Below are 18,777 nucleotides of genomic sequence, written 5' to 3' on the forward strand. Positions count from 1 at the left end.
TCATAGCACCCTGGAGCACTGAGTAGAATGGTGTCTAAGTGATTGTGGTGTTCTGTTCTTGGGTGTAATAAAGAACACAGCAGTCATATTGATGATCCTAAATCCGTACAGCTGAAGACGCAGTGGCTGAGTTTGTTTTCGAAGGGAATATTCCCCACGATCAACGTCAATGCTTTCATGTTTGCGCGAATCATTTCACCAGACTGCTTTACAAACGAGGATCAGTAAAAAGCTGGTTATTTGCTAAGAAGCTGCTCCTGAAAAAAGGATCAGTACCAACTATTCGTGTTCCTGCTGCACCTCCAGAAGAACTGAAGTGAGTGTAACGTTTTATTGACCTTTATATTAATCTTTATATTAATCTTTGCAAATCGCTTGCACACTTCATGATGAATGCGGCTGTTTACACTCAGGGTACATTACGGCATGTTTTCTATGTACGACGTTATCAATATAATTCATAATCCCACGTTTATAATGAACGACGCGTTATGGTTATTGTGTTACAAACGGTGTACGCACAGAACAGAGGGGCGGGGTGAGCAAAGCTCATTATCATTTAAAGACACATGCACTTAAACGGCGTGCTGAAAACAGAGCTGTTTTTGACCAGGTAAAATGAGTGTTTTCTTACAATACTAATGAGAATTTTTAATTAAAGTATATTACAAACTTTTAATTTAGACCCTAAAGAATCATATTAGCTTGTACAAAAATGACATTATATGACCCCTTTAATGTTTTCATGTTTTGGTACATTCCATTCCTTACAATAAGCACAAACAAACTCACTCTGCCAATAAACCTCATTTTCTAACAGTTAATAAAGATGTCAACACTATTTATTCCCCTTTCAAAAATATCTATTGCAAATGTTCACCACTAGTCGGCGCAATAGTTCAATCCCACAACCCTCTGTGAGAAACACAATCAATCCAGGGAAAAATAATGCCAAATGCAGATCATAAAGTGCAACCAGCCGCATAATGGTGCAGAGTTCAGACAGCAGGATAAATATGATTATCGCCTTTAAAACGAGAGCAAAAACACTTCCCGTATTTTTTGTTGTTGATGTCAAAGGTTGTGTCCAGTCAAACAAGTTCAGGTCAATTGGTAGAATCTCATCAAATTAAACAGATATCGACTCGAACAGGATGTGTGACCTCAAAAACATCCTCAAAAACCCAAACAAGATGGAAAAAAACGACTCCAGCTACATTAAACGGTTGCAGCGAGGATCAATATTCCTGAGACCCAGATTTTTTTTTTTTTTTTTTGAATTTAGTTTTTTTTTCATGTCATCACATTGTTTAGAGCAAAAGAAACAAATGATAAAAAAAAAACATTTTTGAAAAATAAAATTTTATTCATACGTTATGCAATGTCCTCTATAGTGGACCACCAGGACTCAGTTGTTTAAAAAATAAAATGACATTGTGACGTCTCAGCCTAGGCTGTACGTACGTGTGTGTGTGGTTGGTGTGTATGTTTTTAGGTGCCGTCTGGAGGGGGCGTGGCCGACACACCTGACACTTGTTGGATGCTGAATAAATGTGATGGAGACTGCTCGGGAAGTGGGCTTTTGGTCTCCGGTCTGGAGTTAGTGGGTCTGCGCTTTTGTTGAGTGTCCTGCCCGACCTTGATTCATTTCTTTATTATGTTATGATTATGTTTGTTCTTCTTGCGTTATAATAAACGTTTTGCTAAGAATTGTTGCGTCTGGTCTCCTTTTTGTTGCAGCCTGAGAGCCGGCTGTAACAAATGGGGGCTCGTCCGTAAATTAAAGCGAATGCGTTAATCACGTGTATTATGATTTTTGTTTGATAAGTTTGAGGAAATTTTGCGGGAGACGGACGTGATAATCCAACACAACCATTCGTTCACATTTTTATGGGTAAGTGACTTTATGTGGTAAATGACAAGATGAGATTTTATTCATTCCCCTGTTAGGCTTTAGCAACGCTTAGCGTTGGTTTGTTGTTTTAGTTTGTTATTTTTGTGCAGACTCTTGGGTTGAGTACACTGCCGTGGTTTGGGAATTGGGCAATTTGCTTATTTCACTACCAGCGGTATTTTAGTGTTTAAAGGCGCTCGGCTCTGGGGAGTTGCATGAAGATTAGGTTTAAGAAGATAGTGGGGTGGTTGTAGTGAGAATGGGAACGTATGAATGAATGCTCATCTGTTTTGACCACTTTATTTATTTTTGTTGCCCATGAATTTGTGAATTAGAAATTTTGAATAAGAAAATATGGTATCAATTGAAGATTTTATTAAAGCTCCGTCGGAGGGATTATTAAATGCGCTGGCTAAAGGACAATTGTGGGCGCTTGTGGAACATTATGGCTTTGGAGATGTAGATAAACGTTTAAAAAAGAATGAGTTAAAAACGGTTTTGAAGGCCAGGTTGAGTGAGAGAAACGTTTTGTCCATTTCGGATGTTGTAAAGATTACAGGGGAGACGAAGGAATCAGTGGACCTTTTTTCAGGTTTATCTTTTGATCAGAAAAAGGAGATCCTTGAGATGCAGCAAATGCATAGTCGAGAGATGGCTAAAGTAGTTAACGAACGTGAATTGGAATTGGAAAAGTTAAAAATTGACGATTCGCTTAAACGACGTGAAATAGAGTTATTGCAGCTTAAACATTCTCAACAGCTGGAATCTGAGAAGCTGTCAAGAGATTTTGAGTTACAAGTTCAACGGTATAGATTAATAGGTGAAGGTAAAATGCCATTTGAAGGTGGACCATCACAAGAAAGAGTATCGCGTGCATTTGATGTGGTAGGGAATTTAAAATTGCTTCCCAAATTTAATGAACGTGATCCCGATGTTTTCTTCTCATTGTTTGAGAGTTTTGCGGAGGAACGTAAATGGCCTATTGCTGATCGCGTGGTGATGCTTCAAAGTGTCATTACGGGTAGAGCACAAGAGGCCTATATGGCACTTACAGTAGAAGATCGAAAAGACTATGATAAGGTTAAGTCTACTATTCTGAGAGTGTATGAATTGGTTCCAGAGGCGTATCGTCAGCGTTTTAGGAATTGGAAAAGAGGGGAACGTCAAACCCATGTGGAAGTGGGGAGAGAGCTGACTGCGCATTTTGATCGGTGGTGCGCTGCCTCGAATGTGAGTACTTTTGAAGAGTTGCGAGATTTGATTCTGTTGGAGCAGTTTAGAAACATTGTTACTGACAACATTGCTACGTATATCAATGAAAATAAGCCCGGTACTGTTGCGGAAGCAGCTGTATTGGCGGATGAATTTATTTTAACTCATAGGAGTGGATTTGCTGATGTGCGTGCTGGTGGCGGTATTGGCTATAGAGAGAATTTGTCTCAGTAACGCTCACGAAAATTTGAGGCTGTGCCTCCTTTTCAGAGATCGGTTAATTTTGTGCGAGGGAAAACTGATGGTAATGTTTGCCATTATTGCTTTAACAGTGGACACTGGAAAAATGAGTGTCCAGTGTTGGCAGGAAAATTGAGATCACGAGGTAAAAAGATAAATTTTGTTCCCACATTATTGGTAGAGACATTGTCTACTTCTGGAAATCTGCCGGTATTCTCTGATTGTGTAATGGAATCAAAAACTCTAAAGACCGATTCTCATTTAAATTATGATCCATTTATTACTGACGGTTTTGTGTCTTTACCTGATGGTATTGACAAAGTGCCAATTAGGATTTTGAGAGATACTGGGTCATCAGAATCGTTCATTTTAGAGTCGATCCTACCTTTTTCTGCCGACTCAAGTGCTGAGAAAAACGTATTGATAAGGGGGATAGGGCTGCAGACGTTGTCTGTTCCTTTGCACAGAGTTCATTTGAAATCTGAGTTAGTGGAAGGAGAGGTGATCATTGGAGTGCGTCCGTCGCTACCTGTTAATGGCGTTTCTGTAACTTTGGGAAATAATTTGGCAGGGGGGCGAGTGTGGAGAGATGTTGCTCCCCCACCTGTAGTTTTGTTTACTCCACTGAAAGGGCAAACTGATGAATTGGGGTGTGATTTCCCTGAGGTGTTTGTGTCCTGTGCTGTAACGCGTTCAATGAGTCGTACCTTATCATCCGATTGTGCAGAAGTGCAAAAAGTTGAGGTACCTGGGTTAACTGTTCTTTCTCCTATTACTCGTAGTGGGTTAGTAGCTGCGCAGCGGAAAGATCCTATTTTACAACCTTTGTTTGCTGTTGTAGTGCCCCCTGAGGAGGTGGAGAGTGTGGCAAGTGGCTACTTTGTTCAGGAGGAGTTGCTGTTGAGGAAATGGAGTCATCAAAATGAGGATTCAGGCGGTGAGGCGATAATTCAAGTAGTGGTGCCTGATCAGTTTAAGGAGGTGGTATTAAGGGCTGCCCATGGTGTTGTTGCAGGCCATTTGGGAGTTAAAAAGACTTATTATCGGATTTTGCAGCAATTTTATTGGCCTCGGCTTAAAAAAGATATAGCAACATATATTAAAACTTGCCACACCTGCCAGATGGTTGGTAAACCTAATCAGGTTTTAAAACCTGTGCCGTTGTGTCCAATACCGGTAGTAAGTCAACCTTTTGAACATATACTGATTGACTGTGTTGGACCATTGCCTCCGTCTAAATCGGGTAACTCTTATTTACTTACAGTTATGTGTCAAACAACTCGTTATCCCGCGGCATATCCATTGCGCAAGATTACTACTAAAGCTGTGGTTAAAGCTTTGACTCATTTCATTTCTATTTTTGGAATACCTAGGATTGTTCAGAGCGATCGAGGGACCAATTTTATGTCCGGAATGTTTGCAGAGATTCTGAAACAGCTTGGTGTGAAACACAACCAGTCAAGTGCGTATCATCCTCAGAGTCAAGGCGCACTGGAGCGCTTCCACCAGTCTCTGAAGTCACTGTTGCGCGCGTACTGTGTGGAATTGAACCGGGATTGGGAGGATGGGCTGCCTTGGCTAATGCTCGCTGCTCGGGAGGTGACACGAGAGTTTAGGTTTTAGTCCAAACGAATTGGTGTTTGGTCACACGGTGCGGGGACCACTTGCAGTTTTGCGAGATGAATTAAAGGGCAAGGAACTGCCTAGAAAGCTGTCCGACTATGTTAGTGGGTTCCGGAGACGTTTGTTTCTTGCAGGACAGAGAGCGCGAGAACGTATTGGGAAGGCGCAATTAAAAATGAAAAGATTGTTTGATCGCCATACGGAATGTCGTGTTTTTAGTCCAGGCGATCAAGTGTTAGTGTTGTTGCCTTACCCAGGATCTCCGTTTTGTGCAAAATTTTCTGGTCCGTTTACCGTGGTACGGAGGGTTTCGGAACAGGATTATATCATTGCTACTCCTGATCGAAAGAAATCAAGCCAACTGTGTCATGCTAATTTGCTTAAACCTTATTTCTCCCGTAGCCCTGAGGTAAACATAAGCCCTGTTTCTGTTGCCATCACAGTCCTTGAGGAGTCTCATTTTGCTGGGGAAGATGTGAAGGCCCCTGGGAATAGTGAGTTGTTACCGCGTCTAGGAAATTCTGAAACACTTGGGAATTTGCTAAGTCATCTGTCGGATAGGCATAGATCAGAAGTAATGTGTTTAGTGGCTGATTTTCCTCAATTGTTTGGAGATGTGCCGTCGCGCACTCATTTGATACATCATGATGTGGACGTTGGTGGCGCGCCACCAATACGACAGCGTTTTTATCGAGTTCCTCTTGAGAAACGGAAAGTATTAGATTCTGAGGTTCAGTATATGTTGGATAATGGCATAGCCCAACATTCATTTTCTAGTTGGGCATCGCCCTGCTTGTTAGTGAAAAAATCAGATGGTACACACAGATTCTGTACTGATTATCGAAAGTTGAACAAAATAACTAAGCCTGATGCGTTTCCTCTTCCTCGTATGGAGGACTGCGTTGACCAAGTTGGTGCATCCAAGTTTGTGAGTAAGCTGGACCTCCTGAAGGGTTACTGGCAGGTGCCGTTAACAACACGTGCCCGAGAGGTAACTGCTTTTATTACACCCTCAGGGTTATACTCGTATTCCGTTATGAGTTTTGGGTTGCGAAATGCACCGGCAACCTTCCAGAGATTAATGAATCGGGTGATTCTGGGGTTGGAGGGTTGTGCTGTTTATTTGGATGACGTTATTATTTTGTTGTGTTGTTTTGTAGTGAAACTTGGAAGCAGCACCTTCAGCGTTTACGGGCATTGTTTGATCGTCTGGTTGAAGCACGTCTAACAGTCAATTTGGCGAAATGTGAATTCGCCCAGGCCACAGTGAAGTACTTGGGGAAGGAGGTGGGACAGGGCCAGGTACGTCCACTCCAAGCTAAAATGTTAACGGTTGAAGGTTTTCCTCCTCCATCGACTAAAAAAGAGCTGATGCGGTTTTTGGGACTCGTTGGCTACTATCGGAGTTTTTGCCCTAATTTTTCCACTGTCGTTTCCCCATTGACAGATATGTTGAAAGGTTCCACGAAATTTGAATGGACCTCTAGTTGTCAGAGGGCGTTTGACAATGTAAAATTGTTACTGACGACAGCCCCAGTCCTCGCGGCACCGAAGTTTGATCAGCCTTTTAAAATGCAGGTTGATGCAAGTTACGTTGGAGTGGGGGCAGTTTTGTTGCAATCAGATCGAGACGGAATGGATCACCCTGTATGTTTCTTTTCGAGAAAGTTTAATGTACATCAGAGGAATTATTCGGTGATCGAAAAAGAAGCTTTGGCCATGATCTGGGGGCTACAGTATTTTGACGTCTATGTGGGGGGAGGCGCAGAGGTGCTGGTTTACTCGGATCATAATCCTCTGACATTTCTGCATTCATTGCAAAGCCCTAATCAGCGTTTGATGCGGTGGGTTTTATTTCTACAACCGTATAATTTGAATATTCAACATATCAGAGGGGTTGATAACGTCATGGCTGATGCGTTGTCTCGTACGTTTGATGTGGCTACGTAATTGTTGATCACGATGCTGTCGACTTTTCCTTTGCTCCCTACTATATTCTTTATCACCTTAAATTGCTTTCAGGATCCGGATTGCTGGGGATGAAGATGTTGGGTAGGTGAGTTGGAAGAATTAGTGGGTCGAGTTTGTTTTCTCAATTATAGGTCAGAGGTTCTTCATGTATGTTATTTGATATCTTCAATGTTTTATGCGTTTTGATGCATTTTGATTCATTTTTTTGTTATGGATTTTGGGTTTTTCAAGGGGGGGTGTGTGACGTCTCAGCCTAGGCTGTACGTACGTGTGTGTGTGGTTGGTGTGTATGTTTTTAGGTGCCGTCTGGAGGGGGCGTGGCCGACACACCTGACACTTGTTGGATGCTGAATAAATGTGATGGAGACTGCTCGGGAAGTGGGCTTTTGGGCGTTTGGTCTCCGGTCTGGAGTTAGTGGGTCTGCGCTTTTGTTGAGTGTCCTGCCCGACCTTGATTCATTTCTTTATTATGTTATGATTATGTTTGTTCTTCTTGCGTTATAATAAACGTTTTGCTAAGAATTGTCGCGTCTGGTCTCCTTTTTGTTGCAGCCTGAGAGCCGGCTGTAACAGACATGAAATTATATGTATAGGAAAAAACAATGGTATTTTTTTTTTCAATCACCAATAAATTGTGGGGTTTCAGGATTTTTTTTTTTTACCAAAATTTGCATACAGATGATTCTCAACTATGTTATGAAAGATATAACGGAATGAATTGATGCACCATTTTACTTTATGCAATATGTGGGTAAAATGGCCATAAATTAATATTACCATTCAATGCAATGTGTCTATACACTGTATCTAATGTGCACATTAATGTGTTCTTGGAGCAACATTTAATGAAAAAAGAAGTGTAATAATTGGAGTAATAATTGGCAACATTTTAATAATAAAATCTAATATTTCATAGGAATATTGATGTATAATTTTTTCTCTTGTTGTGTCTCCCCAATTCCTGATAAACATGATGTAAGTACTGATGTCTCTACAGTGGACACATGTATGAAATCAATGCTCTGCTCTGTAACAGAAAGTCATTTTTTGATTTGAAACCCCATAACATTTTCCTGAGATGTTGGTTTATAAAATACAATTTGAAAAGTAGTCAGATTTAAATTATGATTACAATATATAATCATATTTCCTACATGTGATCACTAAATTAATGTCAGAGATTTTTAAAGACCAAGGAAGTTGTTTTCATGGTGAAACCTCCAAACATTTGGTGTCTCTGAAAAGTCCTGAATGTGCTCTTTACAGGACACCAGAGCATGTGAGCGGAGTGGAGCGGGAGCGAGCGGGGAGCGCGAGCGGGCGGATCTTGGACAGAGCGCAGAGCGGCAATTTCAAAAGGACGGAGCGTCGCACTATTTCCCGCTCCAATTCCGCTCCGCTCACGCCACGCATCAGTCAAAAAATGCGCCATGAAGAACAAAAAACATATATAGGCATAGCCGTCGCACTGGACTATAAGTCGCATTTATTTAGAAATTTGTTTCACACAAAAAAAACTAAAACAATGTTACAGATGGGACAGTTCTCCGTTACGGACGTGAGCGCTCTGACAGCGGCACTAAAAGACTGCTTTAAAACTTTCACTGAGACCTCAAACAGAAAGCACAAAGCCTGTCTTTAAATTTAATTTCGTTTTGTATTAATTGTATCTTAATTTTGATCAGTGTTTCATCAACCAATTTTCTGGATTTAATAAATAAGTAAATATATTAGATAATCACGACACGAAGGCGCCGGCGGGTGAACCTGGAGTTTGTCTCATAAATGAACCGAAACTCAGCGTATAGCCTACTTGCCTGACAGACCTGAGACATATATATAAAGCCTGAAATGTCTACTTTTAAACAGAACAATTCAAAACGAAAGAAAACAGACTGCTCTCTTGAATCCGTATGAAATGTGCATTTCTCTCTGGGGCGTTCAATACTGCGAAGATCGCGAGTCAGCATCTTTCCAGCCACAGACATAAAAAAAAATGGTTTATTAGTAAACAATTAAAATGTCTCCTGCTATATTTTACATATTATACATAATCATTAATTTTGCCGGTTCGTTGTGACAGCTTTTAGGTGCGTTATTGGCAGCGCCACCCTTATGTTATGAACGCATCAGCACCGAAAACATGGAGATTTTTTTTCTTTTGGGGGCATTTTGTTTGTGTTCAGACTTTCAGTTGTCTTTAGGCGCGATGTTAGAGGACGCTGCTAATAAAGTTGCTAGTATGGCCTACACATATTGGATTCACGTTTATTATTATAGGCTATTTAAAAAAAATACCCCATTTTTTATGCCGTGCGTATCATTTTATTTTGTTGTATTTATCCGCCACACCTTGGCCGGTCCGTGAAAATATTGTCTGATATTAAACCGGTCCGTGACGCAAAAAAGGTTGGGGACCGCTACAAGTGATATAGCCTACATGTAGATTTTTTTCCTTTTTTGGAGCGAGCGGGGGGCGATTTGAGTGGAGCGCGAAGCAAACTGCGTTGAGCGCTGAGCGAAAATGAGCGGAGCGGCCTGATGTAGCTTTGAGCGGGGGAGCGGAGGGGTGAACAGTTCCGGGAGCGATGAGCGGAGATTCTCACCGCTCCACTCCGCTCATATGCTCTGCAGGACACCCAGGTGTGACATGTGACATGATGTCAGAGAAATTCACTAAGATCATTCACTAGGATATGGTTGTTTTGCAGTTTTTAAAGGGGTCATGACATTAATATGTTCTTTGAGGTTCACTAATAATGTTAATTACGTTTTTTTGTGCAAAAAACCGAATGTATTGAAAATGAAAAATGATTATTTTCAACCTTCATTCTGAGCCTGTGTCTGAAATGTTCAGTTTTTAAGGCGCGGCTCCTTTAAGGCGTGTCAGTAAATGGCCACTGTTGTGATTGGCTAATGTCATTGCATACGAAACCGTATCAAAGCCCAATTGCTATTGCACGCGAGTAAGTGCTTATATTTGCTTCTGACTCGACGCTCACATCCACTGTAAGCTGGCTGTTCATTGGATGATAGAAGGAGACTACAGAGGGTCACCAGAACCGCGGAGAGGGTGATTGGCTGTCTACTCCCGTCCCTGGACTCCATCGCCAGTTCCAGATGTCTCACCAAAGCCAGGTCAATCATAAAAGACCATCTTCACCCCGACCATCACCTGTTCACTATGTTGCCCTCAGGGAGGAGGTTCAGATCCCTCAAAAGCAAGACCAACAGGCTGAGAAATTGTTTCTTCCCCTGGGCAGTCAGAACTTTAAATGAAGCAGACCACTGACTGACTTTGCACTCTTACAGTCGTTCTGTTGTGTGTCTGCACGCGTGTGTCAATGTTTTTTTTAACAATGATGCTGCTACTGTTGTCTACTTAATTTTCTTTTTATTTATTAATCTTTTTATATGCTTTTATCGTAGATGGTTATATTGCACCTGGGTGGCCCTGTTTGCAAATTTCGTTGGGCAGGAGACTGTCCAACGACAATAAAACTCTTGAATCTTGAATCTCTTGAATCAAATGTCATCCGTTAAGCGACTGAACACCAGTGGGCGGGGTGATGATGTGTAACTATTGGCCGATGTCTCGCTCTGGAGGCGGGCATATGCAGATGTATTTCTCTGTGTGACGTCACAAATCCTGTCGTTTCAAAACGAGCTGTTTTTGATTAAATAGATGTTTTATTGAAAATGAGGACGACGTTTTAAACTGTGAAACTTAAAGGATGTTTTAATGGAACAAAGATCTCTTATATTTCAAAATATCAGGGCAAATTTGATTTCTCATGTTTATACCCCTTTAAACCAATTTTGTCGAAAAGGAGATATTTAAGAATCGCAGATGATTTCTGTACAAGCTTGTTTTCACCACAGAATGAAGACATAAAAAAGGTAATTGCATCTTTTTATCTCACAATTCAATTGAGAATTGCAAGACAAAAACTTGCAAAAAACTGTGAGGGAAAAAGTCATAATTGATTGGAACTTTATGACTCGCAATTGGTAGTTTATTTCTCGCATTTCTGAAAGAAAAAAGTCAAATTAGCTGGATATAAGCTTGCAATTGCAGGAAAAAAGTAAAATTTGCTGGATATAAACTTGCAATTGCAAGAAAAAGTAAAATTTGCTGGATATAAACTTGCAATTGCAAGAAAAAAAAGTAAAATTTGCTGAATTTAAACTTGCAATTGCAAGAAAAAAAGTAAAATTTGCTGGATATAAACTTGCAATTGCAAGAAAAAAAATTGCATTTTCTGGATATAAACTTGCAATTGCAAAAAAAAGTAACATTTGCTGGATATAAACTTGCAATTGCAAAAAAAAAAAAGTAAAAATTGCTGGATATAAACGTGCAATTGCAGGAAAAAAGAAAAAATTTGCTGGATATAAATTTGCAATTGCAAAAAAAAGTAAAATTTGCTGGATATAAACTTGCAATTGCAAGAAAAAAAAAGTTAAATTTTCTGGATATAAACTTGCAATTGCAAGAAAAAAGTAAAATTTGCTGGATATAAACTTGCAATTGCAAGAAAAAAAGTAAAATTTGCTGGATGTAAACTTGCAAATTGCAAGAAAAAAAGTTACATTTGCTGGATATAAACTTGCAATTGCAAGAAAAAAAGTAAAATTTGCTGGATATAAACTTGCAATTGCAAGAAAAAAAGTAAAATTTGCTGGATATAAACTTGCAATTGCAAGAAAAAAGTAAAATTTGCTGGATATAAACTTGCAATTGCAAGAAAAAAAGTTACATTTGCTGGATATAAACTTGCAATTGCAAGAAAAAAGTAAAATTTGCTGGATATAAACTTGCAATTGCAAGAAAAAAGTAAAATTTGCTGGATACAAACTTGCAATTGCAAGAAAAAGTAAAATTTGCTGGATATAAACTTGCACTTGCAAGAAAAAAAATTATATTTGCTGGATATAAACTTGCAATTGCAAGAAAAAAAAGTTACATTTTCTGGATATAAACTTGCAATTGCAAGAAAAAAAATTGCATTTTCTGGATATAAACTTGTAATTGCAAAAAAAAGTAACATTTGCTGGATATAAACTTGCAATTGCAAGAAAAAAAGTAAAATTTGCTGGATGTAAACTTGCAAATTGCAAGAAAAAAAGTTACATTTGCTGGATATAAACTTGCAATTGCAAGAAAAAAAGTAAAATTTGCTGGATATAAACTTGCAATTGCAAGAAAAAAAGTAAAATTTGCTGGATATAAACTTGCAATTGCAAGAAAAAAGTAAAATTTGCTGGATATAAACTTGCAATTGCAAGAAAAAAAGTTACATTTGCTGGATATAAACTTGCAATTGCAAGAAAAAAGTAAAATTTGCTGGATATAAACTTGCAATTGCAAGAAAAAAGTAAAATTTGCTGGATACAAACTTGCAATTGCAAGAAAAAGTAAAATTTGCTGGATATAAACTTGCACTTGCAAGAAAAAAAATTATATTTGCTGGATATAAACTTGCAATTGCAAGAAAAAAAAGTTACATTTTCTGGATATAAACTTGCAATTGCAAGAAAAAAAATTGCATTTTCTGGATATAAACTTGTAATTGCAAAAAAAAGTAACATTTGCTGGATATAAACTTGCAATTGCAAGAAAAAAAGTAACATTTGCTGGATATAAACTTGCAATTGCAAGAAAAAAAGTAAAAAATGCTGGATATAAACTTGCAAATGCAAGAAAAAAGTCAAATTAGCTGGATATAAGCTTGCAATTGCAGGAAAAAAGTAAAATTTGCTGGATATAAACTTGCAATTGCAAGAAAAAGTAAAATTTGCTGGATATAAACTTGCAATTGCAAGAAAAAAAAGTAAAATTTGCTGAATTTAAACTTGCAATTGCAAGAAAAAAAGTAAAATTTGCTGGATATAAACTTGCAATTGCAAGAAAAAAAATTGCATTTTCTGGATATAAACTTGCAATTGCAAAAAAAAGTAACATTTGCTGGATATAAACTTGCAATTGCAAAAAAAAAAAAGTAAAAATTGCTGGATATAAACGTGCAATTGCAGGAAAAAAGAAAAAATTTGCTGGATATAAACTTGCAATTGCAAAAAAAAGTAAAATTTGCTGGATATAAACTTGCAATTGCAAGAAAAAAAAAGTTAAATTTTCTGGATATAAACTTGCAATTGCAAGAAAAAAGTAAAATTTGCTGGATATAAACTTGCAATTGCAAGAAAAAAAGTAAAATTTGCTGGATGTAAACTTGCAAATTGCAAGAAAAAAAGTTACATTTGCTGGATATAAACTTGCAATTGCAAGAAAAAAAGTAAAATTTGCTGGATATAAACTTGCAATTGCAAGAAAAAAGTAAAATTTGCTGGATATAAACTTGCAATTGCAAGAAAAAAAGTTACATTTGCTGGATATAAACTTGCAATTGCAAGAAAAAAGTAAAATTTGCTGGATATAAACTTGCAATTGCAAGAAAAAAGTAAAATTTGCTGGATACAAACTTGCAATTGCAAGAAAAAGCAAAATTTGCTGGATATAAACTTGCACTTGCAAGAAAAAAAGTAATATTTGCTGGATATAAACTTGCAATTGCAAGTAAAAAAAGTTACATTTTCTGGATATAAACTTGCAATTGAAAGAAAAAAGTCAAATTTGCTGGATATAAACTTGCAATTGCAAGAAAAAAAGTCAAATTTGCTGGATATAAACTTGCAATTGCAAGAAAAAGTAAAATTTGCTGGATTTAAACTTGCAATTGCAAGAAAAAAGTAAAATTTGCTGGATATAAACTTGCAATTGCAAGAAAAAGTTACATTTGCTGGATATAAATTTGCAATTGCAAGAAAAAAAGTAAAAAATGCTGGATATAAACTTGCAATTGCAAGAAAAAAGTAAAATTTGCTGGATATAAACTTGCAATTGCAAGGAAAAAGTAAAATTTGCTGGATATAAACTTGCAATTGCAAGAAAAAGTAAAATTTGCTGGATATAAACTTGCAATTGCAAGAAAAAAAGTAAAATTTGCTGGATTTAAACTTGCAATTGCAAGAAAAAAGTAAAATTTGCTGGATATAAACTTGCAATTGCAAGAAAAAGTAAAATTTGCTGGATATAAACTTGCAATTGCAAAAAAAAGTAAAATTTGCTGGATATAAACTTGCAATTGCAAGAAAAAAGTAAAATTTGCTGGATATAAACTTGCAATTGCAAGAAAAAGTTAAATTTGCTGGATATAAACTTGCAATTGCAAGAAAAAAAGTAAAATTTGCTGGATATAAACTTGCAATTGCAAAAAAAAAAGTAAAAATTGCTGGATATAAACGTGCAATTGCAAGAAAAAAGTAAAATTTGCTGGATATAAACTTGCAATTGCAAAAAAAAGTAAAATTTGCTGGATATAAACTTGCAATTGCAAGGAAAAAAAGTTACATTTTCTGGATATAAACTTGCAATTGCAAGAAAAAAATTGCATTTTCTGGATATAAACTTCCAATTGCAAAAAAAAGTAACATTTGCTGGATATAAATTTGCAATTGCAAGAAAAAAAGTAACATTTGCTGGATATAAACTTGCAATTGCAAGAAAAAAAGTAAAATTTGCTGGATATAAACTTGCAATTGCAAGAAAAAGTAAAATTTGCTGGATATAAACTTGCAATTGCAAGAAAAAAAGTAAAATTTGCTGGATTTAAACTTGCAATTGCAAGAAAAAAGTAAAATTTGCTGGATATAAACTTGCAATTGCAAGAAAAAGTAAAATTTGCTGGATATAAACTTGCAATTGCAAAAAAAAAAAAATTTGCTGGATATAAACTTGCAATTGCAAGAAAAAGTGTTACATTTTCTGGATATAAACTTGCAATTGCAAAAAAAAAGTAAAATTTGCTGGATATAAACTTGCAATTGCAAGAAAAAAAGTAAAATTTGCTGGATATAAACTTGCAATTGCAAAAAAAAAAAGTAAAAATTGCTGGATATAAACGTGCAATTGCAAGAAAAAAGTAAAATTTGCTGGATATAAACTTGCAATTGCAAAAAAAAGTAAAATTTGCTGGATATAAACTTGCAATTGCAAGAAAAAAAGTTACATTTTCTGGATATAAACTTGCAATTGCAAGAAAAAAATTGCATTTTCTGGATATAAACTTGCAATTGCAAAAAAAAGTAACATTTGCTGGATATAAACTTGCAATTGCAAGAAAAAAAGTAACATTTGCTGGATATAAACTTGCAATTGCAAGAAAAAAAGTTAAATTTGCTGGATATAAACTTGCAATTGCAAAAAAAGAGAAAAAATTGCTGGATATAAACGTGCAATTGCAAGAAAAAAAGTAAAATTTGCTGGATATAAACTTAAAATTTGCTGGATATAAACTTGCAATTGCAAGAAAAAAAGTAAAGTTTGCTGGATATAAACTTGCAATTGCAAGAAAAAAAGTAAAGTTTGCTGGATATAAACTTGCAATTGCAAGAAAAAAAAGTACAATTTGTCTGGATATAAACTTGCAATTGCAAAAATAAGTAAAATTTGCTGGATATAAACTTGCAATTGCAAGAAAAAAAGTCAGATTTGTGAGATAAAAGAAGAAGGAGATAAAAACAATCTTTCATTGATTTCACTTCCGGTTAATTTGATCGCACTAGAAGGGCAAAGTCACGTCAGGTGCATTGCATTGTGGGAATGCAATTAATTTAGGCAAATATAGTGTGTAAGAAGTACTGTATAATCCACACTATATGCACAGTTAGTGTAATGCATATTGTAAAAAAAAAAGCAGGAGTAGTAGATACCCTTTTAAAGGCAGCCGTGCTGATGGACTCGTCAGGAGTGTCTCATCATTCCTAATGAAGTGTAATTACAGTCGTGTTGATGTGAGCAACAGATGACCCTGACATGAACAGCACATCCAGGAACTGCTACAGAGTTTTCTTGTCAAAACAAGACGATCAGTGAGGAAATGCAGAAAAGTGCTCATCCGACAGACATCAATTTAATCCAATTTCAGACTAATGTCACCAAAAACAGGAACAGGCAGGACACTATATAATATATACGATGTAAACCCAAACAGCATGTGGTCCGTTTAAGTGGCATATTAAAGTCGGCTGCTATACAACATATCGAAGGAGAAAAGCACAGCGACTCCGGCTCGATGGTTTTATAACTGCAGTAAAACAGCTGATGTGAGTTTGACTGTCAGATATGGAGCGGATGGACTTTATAGGGACTGGGATTCATAAAGTATGATGGATATGAATGTAAAAAACCACATTAACATGCATTTCTCCCAAAAGAAAACAGATCGTGTTTGAGGTCAGTAAAGATGTTCCTGAAAAAAAGCACCAATTCTGTATTTATTTGATCAAATACTTCAAAAATAAAATTTAAAATTGTGTAATATTATTACAATTTAAAATATCAGTTTTCTAAGTGAATATATAGTAAAGTGTAATTTATTCCTGTGATCAAAGCTGAATTTTCAGCATCATTACTCCAGTCTTCAGTGTCACATGATCCTTCAGAAATCATTCTAATATGATGATTTGAAGAAACATTTATGAATTATGATTATTATCAATGTTGAAAACAGCTTAATGCATCTATGGAAACTGTGATACAGTTCAGTTCTTTGATTAATAGAAAGCATTTATTTGAATAAAAAATCATTTGTAACATTATAAAAGTCTTTACTGGCATGTTTCATCACTTTAATGCGTCCTTGCTGAGTAAAAGTATACATTTTCTGACCTCAACCTTTTGAATGAAAGGAAGTGATGGAGGATATCAGAGATTATATGGCCTGATTCATCACCGCATTCTCCACGTCATACTGACTCAAACTCTTTTAATACGCAGGCTGGCTGTACAATTTGGAAATTAAACTATACACAAAGAACAATAGCTGTGTTGTGGGAAAACAAATCTCGATGTCTCGATGTCATTCATCAAACTGTCCATCGAGAGCCGAGGAAGCATCTCAGCCAATCAGACAAAGCACAAGTTCAAATGTCACACAAACTGCCCTTTATATCAGATCACAGTCGAGTCACTCGCCGTCTGTCTGTGATATGGAGGCTGACGAGCGTTTGCTGTGTCATTTGTCACAAGGTTCGGTTTAATCTAAACAAGACAAATCAAAAAAGCTCAGAGAAACAGCTAAAGATGATGGAAAACCCTCAGTTTGCTGCATGATATATCGGCCACTATATCGGTATCGGATGGTATTATGTTCTTTTTAATGTTTTCGTTATCGGCCCAATAAAAAAAGTACAGGCCAAAAGTTTGGACACATTACTATTTTTAATGTTTTTGAAAGAAGTTTCTTCTGCTCATCAAGCCTGCATTTATTTGATCAAAAATACAGTAATATTTTGAAATATTATTACAACTTAAAATAATAGTTTTCTATTTGAATATACTTTAAAAAATAATTTATTTCTGTGATGCAAAGCTGAATTTTCAGCATCATTACTCCAGTCTATCACATGATCCTTTAGAAATCATTCTAATATTCTGATTTATTATGAGTGTTGGACACAGTTCTGCTGCTTAATATATTTGATTGAATAAAAGGTTAAAAAGAACTGCATTTATTCAAAATAAAAAAAATATTTTCTAATAATATAAATCTTCTTTACCATCACTTTTTTTTTTAATCAATTTAACACATCCTTGCTGAATAAAAGTATTGATTTATTTAAAAAAAAAAGATAGAAAAAAAATGACTGACCCCAAATGACTGACCAGTAGTGGATATTGCTGTTACAAAAGATTTCTATTTTTAAAACATTTGCTTCTTTTTTTATTTATTTTTTTATTATTTTTTTATTCATCAAAGTATCCTAAAAAAGTATCACAGGTTATGAAAAAACATTAAGCAGCAGAACCGTTTCCAACTTTGATAATGAATCATCATATTAGAATGATTTCTAAAGGATCATGTGATAGACTGGAGTAATGATCCTGAAAATTCAGCTTTGCATCACAGAAATAAATGATAATTTAAAGTATAATAAATTGAAAACTAATTATTTTAAATTGTAATAATATATCATAATATTACTGTTTTTTTCTGTATTTTTGATCAAATAAATGCAGGCTTGATGAGCAGAAGAAACTTCTTTCAAAAACATTAAAAATAGTAATGTTTCCAAACTTTTGGCCTGTACTGTATACATAATTATTAATGATTAATATATCGGACACATTTTTATTTTGTCCGATATATTAATAATGAATAATAATGTTTATTTAATTTTTTTTATTGGGCCAATAATGATAACATTAAAAAGAACATAATACCGGTCGATACCGATATAGTGGCTGATATATAAAATTAAATTAAATTATTAAACCCGATAAATAATGTATTATTTCCTTCAGCTGAGACACTTCAGATGTTCAACATGATGGTTTTGAAATATGATTGGAATCACTTCAAAAAAGGAAAATACAGTAAACATGTGCAGCACAAGTGATATCGGCTACATAACATTATAATGAGAACATCATAATAATTGTGTGTTTGGGACATGGATTTTTATGGTGAGACTTTTGTTTTTGTAATCAGGCTCTCAAAAATTACATAAAAACTCAGATTTAGATTTATTGGACAATATATCGGTTATCGCATTGGCCAAAATGTTCATATCGGTGCATCCCTAACTTTCACTTTATGTGCATTTGATCATTTTCTTCATTAGGTTAATAAAGGTCAATCATGTGCTATAAAACCACACAAACGCAAAAAGGCCAAAGTCTATATTTTGTCTAAAAGCTATAATATAATAGTCATTTTACAGACCAAAAGATGAAATATATGGATCATCAATTATTCATATGCAAAATAACTTTG

The 18,777-nt window shown here is 36.0% G+C and overlaps 1 long non-coding RNA gene across 1 annotated transcript in view; it reads left to right on the forward strand.

Moving 5' to 3' along the window:
- The window catches only part of LOC309488058, a 145,904-nt gene extending 128,160 nt beyond the window's left edge, over window positions 1-17,744 (forward strand). The window contains exon 2 of the long non-coding RNA XR_014202005.1: window positions 17,496-17,744. This is a non-coding gene — a long non-coding RNA (uncharacterized lncRNA). The remainder of the gene's footprint in view (window positions 1-17,495) is intronic.
- The last annotated feature ends 1,033 nt before the right edge of the window (window positions 17,745-18,777 follow it).

Source organism: Leuciscus leuciscus (genome assembly GCF_965113295.1).
Source record: "Leuciscus leuciscus genome assembly, chromosome: 23".
In the NCBI taxonomy this organism is placed as follows: domain Eukaryota; kingdom Metazoa; phylum Chordata; class Actinopteri; order Cypriniformes; family Leuciscidae; genus Leuciscus; species Leuciscus leuciscus.